Source organism: Eucalyptus grandis, chromosome 2 (genome assembly GCF_016545825.1).
Source record: "Eucalyptus grandis isolate ANBG69807.140 chromosome 2, ASM1654582v1, whole genome shotgun sequence".
In the NCBI taxonomy this organism is placed as follows: domain Eukaryota; kingdom Viridiplantae; phylum Streptophyta; class Magnoliopsida; order Myrtales; family Myrtaceae; genus Eucalyptus; species Eucalyptus grandis.
The window spans coordinates 35,092,047-35,102,228 of NC_052613.1; positions in this window are offsets into that span (position 1 = coordinate 35,092,047).

The window sequence follows — 10,182 nt, forward strand, 5'->3', positions numbered from 1 at the left end:
TCTTTCCCTCGTCCATTTCCCCCGCCCCCAAATTTATTTCACTTTTCTTTCCCTCCCTCATCACCTGATTGACAGGTTGTCACTTCCCCTCCCCCAAAATTAAGTCACGCCTGGTTTGTCACTTCCCCTTCCCCCAAAATTAAAAGTCACGCCTAGTCTATCACTTCCTCTCCCCCAAAATTAAAAGTCACACCATTAGAGTCCCATTTTTTTTATAATTATTTTTCAGTTTCCCTATCAAAATCCCTAGCCAACGCCCTCATTTTCCTCCTCGCTACTTGCCGCATGATCCCTTTCCTCTCATCTTCCTCTCAATCCTTCTCCTCCTCGCTACACAACCTAAGGGTGATTGGGTCCAGGGTAGGTAGGATCTAGACTTGGACCCTGTACCCGACCTTATTATAATCGATTCCCTTTTTTTAAATCATGTACCCGACTCTGTTTGTATTGGACCTTGTACCTGACTCACCCTGATTTTCCGGTTCGGTTCTAGGGTCAACCTTGTTTTCACTTGAACCTATTTTGCAACTTCCTAATATCTTATACGACTTCAAATTTTATATTAATATGCGAGAAAATAATGTAATTCTCTTAATTTGTATTAAAATATTAAGCACTTATAATAAATAAATACATAAACTTTTTGACTAAACGAAAAATTAAAGATCCACAGGGCTAATTATCATAAATAAAATCATAAGGTAAAACAAAAATCATAACATTGCATAAATATTAGCAACAAATATGGGTCTAATATTATTCTTATTCCCATAACTATCACATGAAACTATTCATTTATGGAAGTATAACTCCTCCTACAAAAGAGAAATTAGGCGAGTCAATCTACATGGTACATAAGAATTTGGCGGCAATGAACACTGTCCATCAGTCGGATGGTGCGAGAGGGAGGGAAGCAAGTGAGGAAGAGGAGCGACGAAGGAGGAGTGCTGTCCATGTCTAAGAGCACCAAGAGAAAAAATGTCGTGTGATTGCATGAGTAAGAATAGAAATTAGGGAAAAAAATAGGATTTTGGACCTCTATTTACAAAACCGGTTCCCAAAACGGTTCCAAAACCGGTCCAGGAACCGGTTTCCAGGTGGGTAATCACTTGGAACCGGTTCCCAGGCCGATTTAAACCTGCTCCAAATTTTGGGAACCGGTTTCAACGGGAACTGGTTCTCGACTTTGTTTTCCGAGCGGGCCGATCCGGTTCCCGGGTATACCCGGTCCGGTTGCACACCCCTAGCACAACCCCCTTCCTCTCCGCACGACCCCCTTCCTCTCCTCTTCCTCTTGATCCTTCTCCTCCTCCTCCTCACCGCATGACCGCCTTCCTCTCCTCTTCCTCTCGATCTCTACTTGCTCTCGGTCCTCATCATAATTGTTTACCACATCGCCTTTGGCCCTTTCTCCCTCGCAACTACAGCCTCGTCGTCGATCCATCACAGCATCACAGTGGTGGCCCTCGCCTCAATCTATGTTCTTTCTCTAGCCGTCTCTTGCTATCGTGGGCACGCTGTCGCCGTTGCGGGCTCGCCATCACTTGCGGCCTCGTCTCTGCTCCCTTGCCCTCGCCTCCACCCTCCATCAGCTTCCGAACACATGTCGAGAAAAGTTGACCACGTGTCGGACACAACACGGAAACACGGACAACGTGTTGGTGCTTCATAGCATGTAACCCTAACCAAAAACCAAACAAGCTTTCATTCTCCACACTCAAGCTTAATCATCGAGAAAACGAAGCGCTCAAACTTCTTTTCAAAATTCCCACAATTTTATTGGGATCACTACTAACTATTTTAAAATCTTAAACTATTAGATAAATGCATGGTATACTATTTACTATTTAATTATTTTAACACTAACACTCCCCTTCGCATTTAATTTGATTTTTTTGTCTAGTACCAAGTATAGACAAACTTAATTGGGAAAGCAAATAAGACATGGAAAGATTTGAATGTTTCGATATCATGTGAAATTTTGTTAAGATAATTGTCAACTATTTTAAAAATTTAAGTTATTTGATGAAAGCGTGATTTACTATTTAATTGTTTGAACACAAGTAAAGACACTGACTTTTGAACAGATTCTCCGAGAGCAGCTTGTGAAATGATCAGTACGTGGAGAATGTTAATTCTTCGTTTCCTATTCCGACCTCCAGTTAAATCGTATCGTTAGTCGCTAAAAGAGTCATTCACTGGACAATATGTCGTGTTTATCGAGAATTTTGCATACTTGTCCCTCCCCAGTTCCTCCGTTCATTCTTGAGGTTTTTTAACTCTTTTTTCCCTTTCGATTAAGTATTCCAACAAGAGGAAAATTAAAAACTATTCTACGCAAGAATAATCTTCACGTCCCCATCCCCCAAACTAATAACAATATGCCAAATAATTCGTGTATTAGTGTGTTCTGGATAGTTAACGTATATATTGTTTAAAGCTATTGCTGATCTTACTTCCGTTCTTGATTATTATTATTATTATTATTATTATTATTATTATTATTATTATTATTATTATTATTATTATTTATGGATGATAAGGAAGTCTCCTGAAATATTCCTACTAATTTTATAAATGAAGTAAGACACGAGCTAAGTTCAAAGGAGAAATTGTCCAATCAGTCATAAACTTATTGAAAAGTCATAAACTTTTCCTTTTTTATCAATTTACTCCTAAACATTTATGTGAGATTTCGATATGGTCGTTGTGGCCAATTTTGACAATGACTAGATCATCACACCACATTGGCAATTTCCGGTAAAAATTGACCGAAATGATCACATTATATTCTTGTACAAAGATTTAAGACAAAATTGATATAAAAAAAAATGAAAAGCTTAAAAGTGAAATGACATATGCATAATAAATTCAAGATTAATTGAATGATTTTCTCAATTCTAAATGGCCCAAATTTGGGAGAAATTACCAAAATAATCCTTAATATATTGCAATTATGCCAATTCAGTCCTAATTTTTTTTGACTAATTTAGTCATAACCTTTTATAATTGTGTCAATTTAGTCCATCTGGCCAAAATTGGCCAGCCAACGCTAACGTGGACACCGGTTGGCGAACGCTAACGTGGCAATTTTTTTAATATTTTTTCAATTTTTAATTTTTTTTGAACTTTTTTTCTTTTTTTTTTTTTTTCCCCCACCTTCTCCTTCCCCTGGCATGCCGGCGCCAACCAGAGGCGAGGACCAATGAGGTCAACCTGGCCAGCCAGTGGCAAGGCTCGCCCTTGCCAACCACTAGCGAAGGCAAGCCTCGCCAACCCTAGGCAAGGAGCCTCGCCTTGGTTGGGCGAGGACCCGCTAGATAGTGAGGTCAAGCATTGCCGTTCTGGGTGAAGAGCCTCGCCAGCCACTACTGAGGTCAACCCTTGCCTTGGCTGGGCAAGGCTCTATTGGATCTCGGCAAGGCTCGGTCCCACTTGACCATGGCGAGGATCAAGACATTGGCGAGGTCGACCATCACCATGGCTAGGGGGTCAAGCCTCACTAGATCCGGTTGGGTCTCATTGGTCCTCACCTTCGACCAGCCAAAGGAATGAGAAGATGGATGGAAAAATAATTAAAAAATTCGGAAAAATATTTAAAAATTAAATAATATATATATATAATTAAAAAATGCCATGTGAGCATTCGCCGGACAGCCATCATTGGCCAATATCCACATCAGCGTTGGCCAGATGGACTAAATTGCACAATTTTAAAAGATTTAGAACTAAATTGGCAAAAAAGAAGAAGTTAGGATTGAATTAGCATAATTGCAATAGCTTTAAGACTTTTTTGGTAATTCTCCCCCCAAACTTGTCCTTGGTGGTGTTGGGAATTGAACCAAAATCATGCGTTCAAGTTGATTCTTAACTGTTAAGCAATCTCACGGTATTAGCCATCAATATTTCTACTTTACTCATTTTGATCAAGGGGTGCTATCATAATTAGCGAGGATGTATCTCCTTAGAAGATCTTACAGAAGAATGATAATATTTAACATAATCAACTGAAAACTAAGGTCTTTATTAGTAACATCAAGTTCACTTTTCATACTTTTTAACTCTTAAAAAAAAAAAAAAAACCCTTCTATCTTGTCAAATTAGATGTCGATTTTTTTTTTCTGTGCAATCAAGTCTTCTACCTTACTTAATTTGTGCAATTAAGACCTTCTATATTCGTTTCCACCCTTCATTAATTTGCTATAATGTAGGAGAAATTATCACATGATGTCGATTTGACGTGTCACATACTTTTGCTTGCGGTATCCCTCCTTCTCACTGACTCCGCATGCCCCTTGACTTTTCTAAGTATTGCTTAGGGAGCGTGTCACGTTAGTCTTATGATGCAAAGTTCAAATTAATTATATGATTGCACCAATCAGTGAAATTGAGGGACTTAATATGTCATGACCCCAACTCCAACTCTAGGATTACGAGTGGCAAGGGTTATTTTTGCAACGTCCCAAGTTTGTCGCTATCCCGATTCTTTTAATCTTGTTATCATGCACATGTGGAAATGTGAACAAATAACCTCTCGGACAAACAACAACTGGAAGACTGGACATATATCATATAAAACACACTAATTTATATCATAACGGTACTTTTACAAGCCCTTTCTCTACAGACCCCATTTTCTTTTTACATCACAGTACAAGTTTTCCACATAGGTAAGGGGAAATTCTATCTCCTTTAGCGTGATTGCAGCTCTTAAAATTAACGTGAGATTTATATATCTAAAAGACTAAAAGATGAGGGGGTGAGTTTTGGGGAAACTCAATAAGTAAAATTCATAGTTCTCTACTAGGAAAACATCTCATCATCGAAACCTAATAAGTACAACACTCAAAAACAATGCCGATGGCAGATCAATAGCAAACTTGTTGCTATCCTTAACTACATGCAAATGTCTTTCGCAACATGCTTCAATGCATACTTACCTTTGGCTTATCAATAAATATATCAACATATCATACTTATGCATATACCGGCACTCATGCAAATTCATTTACCGTCGTCCTGGCTCAACCAAGCCCTCCCGGCTCAACCGGGGCATCTAACTTCAACTAAGGCATCCCAGCTCAACCAAGGCATCCCAGCTCAACCAAGGCATCCTGGTGCTAGCTCACCAAGACATCCGAGCTTAACCCAGGCATCCTGGCTCAATCAGGGCATCCCGGGATTAGCTTACCTTAGGCATCCGGGTTCAAGACCTAGGTATCCTAACTCAATTAGGGCATCCCGTTCAATGAACAAGGTATCTTCGCCAATGCTATGTGGCGACAGGCGCCTTTTCCTCTTTAAGTGCATGTACAAGTACATCATACAAGCCAGTTCTTATATTTTCTCTTAGTCAACACATACATGGCTCGAAGGCGTGTTCATTCATTTGTGTGTGTCATGAGTTTCTCATACCTCACTAGCAAACATGTTGGGAATGATCTTTGGTCCGTAACTTGAATCAATCACTTAACGCCAATCCCACCTCACTTTAGTGACGATCCCAAGCTTGACGAACCTCATCTCCCACCCGATATGAATACACATGCATCCAGAATGACCATCGGCTCACGGTTTCATTCAACACCAAGCACAGAGTCCCCGCGCCCATTTGGACTATGGAAATCTACATGTTTGGTGCCTTACCACAACCTCGTAGATTTGGGCGATCCTCTACCGGTTAAGGCGTAAGATTGACATGCCTCAATGTCGACTTAGGACCTTGCAGCCTTAGGCGATTCCCGCACCAAGAAAAACTTGGACCTGGCATCATATTTATGCTGAAACCAAGGCTTCATGGTTAGGGCGACTTGTCTTGCGATGAACTCAATTCAGACAAACCTCGGCCTCATTCTGGGCGTGACCAACTTAAGCACATGTTCAAACACAAACATGAGCAAAACCATACAAAAGATCCACCATCCTACCCACAGCTTGATGGGTGAGCACCTAACTAGACTCAATAACGGAGACTAGCGCCCTAGGAAAGACATGAGAATCTTACTTACCTTGGCAAACCTTGAAGACCAACTTAGATTAGCTTGAGGGATTGAGGATGCAAGGCCGAGAGAAAGGAAATAGAGGAGGAAGGGAGAAAGTGAATGGCATGGTGAAAAATGAGGAGAGATCCTCCTATTTATATTACTCGGCACCATCATTACTTATCCAAGCGGCTCAATCACATTTCTTGAAGTGGCACGGCTATGGCATCAAGGTGGCAAGTCTAGTTTGTAAGGTGGCACGCCTAGGATCCTAAGAGAACACTTGTCATCTTCTTATTGGACCACTTATACAATGTCGTCATAACTTGACCTACTTATTCTCTAAGAAAAATCTTATGATAATGATGATCATATCTTTCATGGACACCTAAGCCACTGACTCACCAACTTCTTCTCCAGGGAAAATCTTGAGCCATCATTACTAAATCTTCAAGGGACACCTAAGCGGGTTGACTCATCTTTGAATTTAATGAGATGTTTTAGAATCTTCTATATGTCTTATCTTGATTGGTCAATTTGTCCAAGAGTCGCTTACTTAATTCCCAAGGTGAATCTTTGGTAATCATTACCAAATCTAGAAATATTTATCCAAAGTGGTGAGTCATCTTTCTCATTAAATGACGGTGTTCTAGAATTTTCTTCGCTTTGTCCTTTTCTTCCTCAAGAATGCGATCTAGATAATTCTATCATCTAAGTTGATTCCAGGGCCAGGAAATGGATCATTAGGTACACATTGAAAAATCAAATCACGTACACCCGAGGTTCGGCCATCATGTCCTATATTCACCCAAACCATTCATTTGGACAATCAGTCAATCAATAGGGTCGGTTGTCCTTTGATTGGTTCGAGATCAATCCTAAGGCTACCCATGACTTAATACTAAGCCAAGACACTCATAAACCTTATAATTATAGACGGAATAGCTGGGTTTATCGTTGAGCTCATTCCAATTGGCACTCAATCTACCGGTAGGGTTCATGGTCGGTGCATTACCGATCTATGATCGGACACCACCAATTTGAGATTCCATTCCGATTACTAAGAATTAAATAGAGAATGATGTATTTTTTGTTGGAAGACAGTCACATTCGATCAATTTGGATCGTTTGTATATCGTTGCATAACCGGTTGAAATCACCCGCGACTAGAAACTGCGACCGGTTAAATCGACCCGTGACCATCCACCAATCCAAAATCATCTTGTGACCAATTCTCTTGATCAAAAAGTCATCTAATGAGCTGGTGATCCTATCCCATTGATATGGTCGGTAGAAATTCACGGCCGACACCTCGACCAATTCGTGACCGATTGGTCAGTCGGTCCATAACTAATCCATGATTGCTTGTCAATCAAACTGATCGATCCATAGCCAATGGCCTATGATTGATCATTTTAGGACCTTATGGCCGATCCTTACGATGTCGGAATCGAGGATGTTACATAATATAACCGAATAAACCTAATTGTAATTCTAACCAAAAAAAAAAAACCTAATTGTAATAAAAAAAAGAAAAGTTGGTGAACCGCGATGTAGCTAAATTATTGAGTGCTCGAGGCTTGTGACCCCACCTTCTTTGTATATTTGCTACAAGGCATTGATGAGAAAGGACAAAAAGTTTCAACTTACTTATTGTAAATCAATGAAAATAAATAAAACAATGGAAGACTTTTGGCATCATTTCATGAAAAGGTCCTTCGAAATTGATCCTGATATGTCATGATGCCCCTCAATCCTTTCCAATTTTTACCCAAGGTGAATTTTGTCCTCCAAAATTTATGTCTTATATTAGCTTCCCCTCTTAGCTTTTCATTTCTTTCCTTTTCTTTTCTTTTGTCAATGCGACTTACAAAGGGTAAAATTCTTATTTTCTACTGACATCTTCCTTGGTTGAAATAACAAATAAATAAACTACAGAAAAGAGGGTCAGCTTTAGGTAAGCAAAGAATATGATAAATTTGATTGCGATTAGGATCTTGTAATGGTATTGCACTTGAAGGTTCTTTGCACTTCAGCCACTTTTTTTTTCCATTTCTAATGTCCATGACATTTGAACTTTAATTCATTTGAAATTTGATAGTGCCTTGTTCTCCGATGATTTTTCCGCCGAAATGCAGATGTGGACCCGTCGCTGCATTTGCAAAAGAATCATGGATAAATATTCATTAGAGAAATTGAGGAAGCACATCAGTTGCATTTAGATAATGGTCTAGTGTTTTGGACAATGTCAATTACTACCTATTTGCCTACGCAATTGATCTCTAAAGCTAACTGCATCGACCCCCTAATTGTATCATCATCAAAACCTAAAGTTTTCTTAGTTCACTCATAGGTCTCTTTTATCTATATAGTTTATAATTTTTAGAGAGAGAGAGAGAGAGGAGCTACCCATGGAGCTCAAGCTCATCATGTTCAATTATTGAAATATACTGAACGTTGCGCAATAAATCTCTGATGATTCCTTCATTCTGAGTTTATTTTTGTTTAGACAAAGGTCTTGGTACTATGGTCCAATGTGGGCCCCATCTATGGATTTTGAAATTAATGGGTGTGATTACATTCGGACTATAGATTCGGATCCAGGATAAGAGAATTTTCATGCATCTTTGGAGGTGGTCCACCTGAAGTAATGGAGGGAGGAGGAGAAGACATCAGATGGTCCAATCATCTAGAAGTTTTGTTTAACTAATTGCTCGAGCCTAGGCCACTAAAATATAAGTCACGACAACTTTAAGGGCATGTCTTTCTTTATTAGATAAGATGTTTCCCACTCATGCCACATCTACCTGGTGTTAAGTATTACATCTTATACATAAGTGTATTCTTTACCTTCCAATGAGCCCTCGCTATAGTTTATACTTTTTAGAGAGAGAGAGATGAGCTACCCATGGAGCTCAAGCTCATCATGTTCAATTATTGAGATGTATTGAACATTATGCAATAAATCCCTGATGATTCTTACATTCTATGTTTATTTTTGTCTAAACAAAGATCTTGGTACAATGATTCAGTGTGGGCCCCATCTACAGATTTACAAATCAAAGACTCTGATTGGATTCAGACGACAGATTCGGATCCAGGCCAAGAGAATTTTCATGCATTTTAGGAGTTGGTCCACTTGAACTAATGGGGAGGAGAAGGAGAGATCAGATAGTCCAATCATCTAGAAGTTTTGTTTAATTAATTGCTCAAGCCTAGGCCACTAAAATATGGGTCACGGAAACTTTAATGACATGTCTTTCTTTATTGGATAAAATGTCTCTCATGCTACATCTTCCTGGCGATAAGTATGTACTTGGACCACTTTTTTCCCTTCAAATTCAGAACAATCCTATGTACAGGCCTGGCCATCCGCATGGTAACTCGACCCATGTCGCAGTTCTGCACTAGAAAAGCAACAGCATCAATTTTTTTCCTAGGTTTCAAGGTCATATTCATATATAATGATGAAGAGAGAACAGCACCTATGAATAATTTACCTAGAGGAAAAAGACGTGTACATCTTATACATTAGAGTATTCTTTACCTTGCAATGAGCCCTCAATATGTTAAAGGGTAACGTATTTTTTTTATCCCTATTCAGATGAAACAAGACTTATTGTTATTGGATTACAGATATGGCATTGCTCATATTCATTTGTATTAAGTTAACAAACGTGAATAATTCCCTCAACCTAGATAGAAGAGTCCTTCAATTAATTCTATATAATGCATTTACCTTGTACCATCACGTTTTCTTCCTTTCTCTTTTTTCGTCCCTTCATCGATTTTCATGGTACATGGTTTTATTTTAAAAAAATAGAAAGAAAATAAAACACTTTAGACATACCGAGATATATCTACCAATCTGATTTTCTAAATGATACAACAGACTCATTATGTGGATTGCAAAGTGTGAAAGACAATGTTATAGCTCATGGCCTGTATGCATGTTAGAGAGAGATAGAGGAGGAAGAGACCTCAACCATCTCAGGAATATAAAGCGCAACTTGTCCTCGCGCCTATGAATCAGAGAATTCGGCGGTATACATATTGTCAGATCAAAGGAGAGCTACATAGATCAGAAATGCCGTTAAAGCTTCATTAGCTGTCAGGGGTAACGAGTCAGCTCCAGAATAAGCAGAAGATTTTCGAAGTCGTGGCCCGAACATCAATGCTTAGATTAGAAGAGTAAAGAACT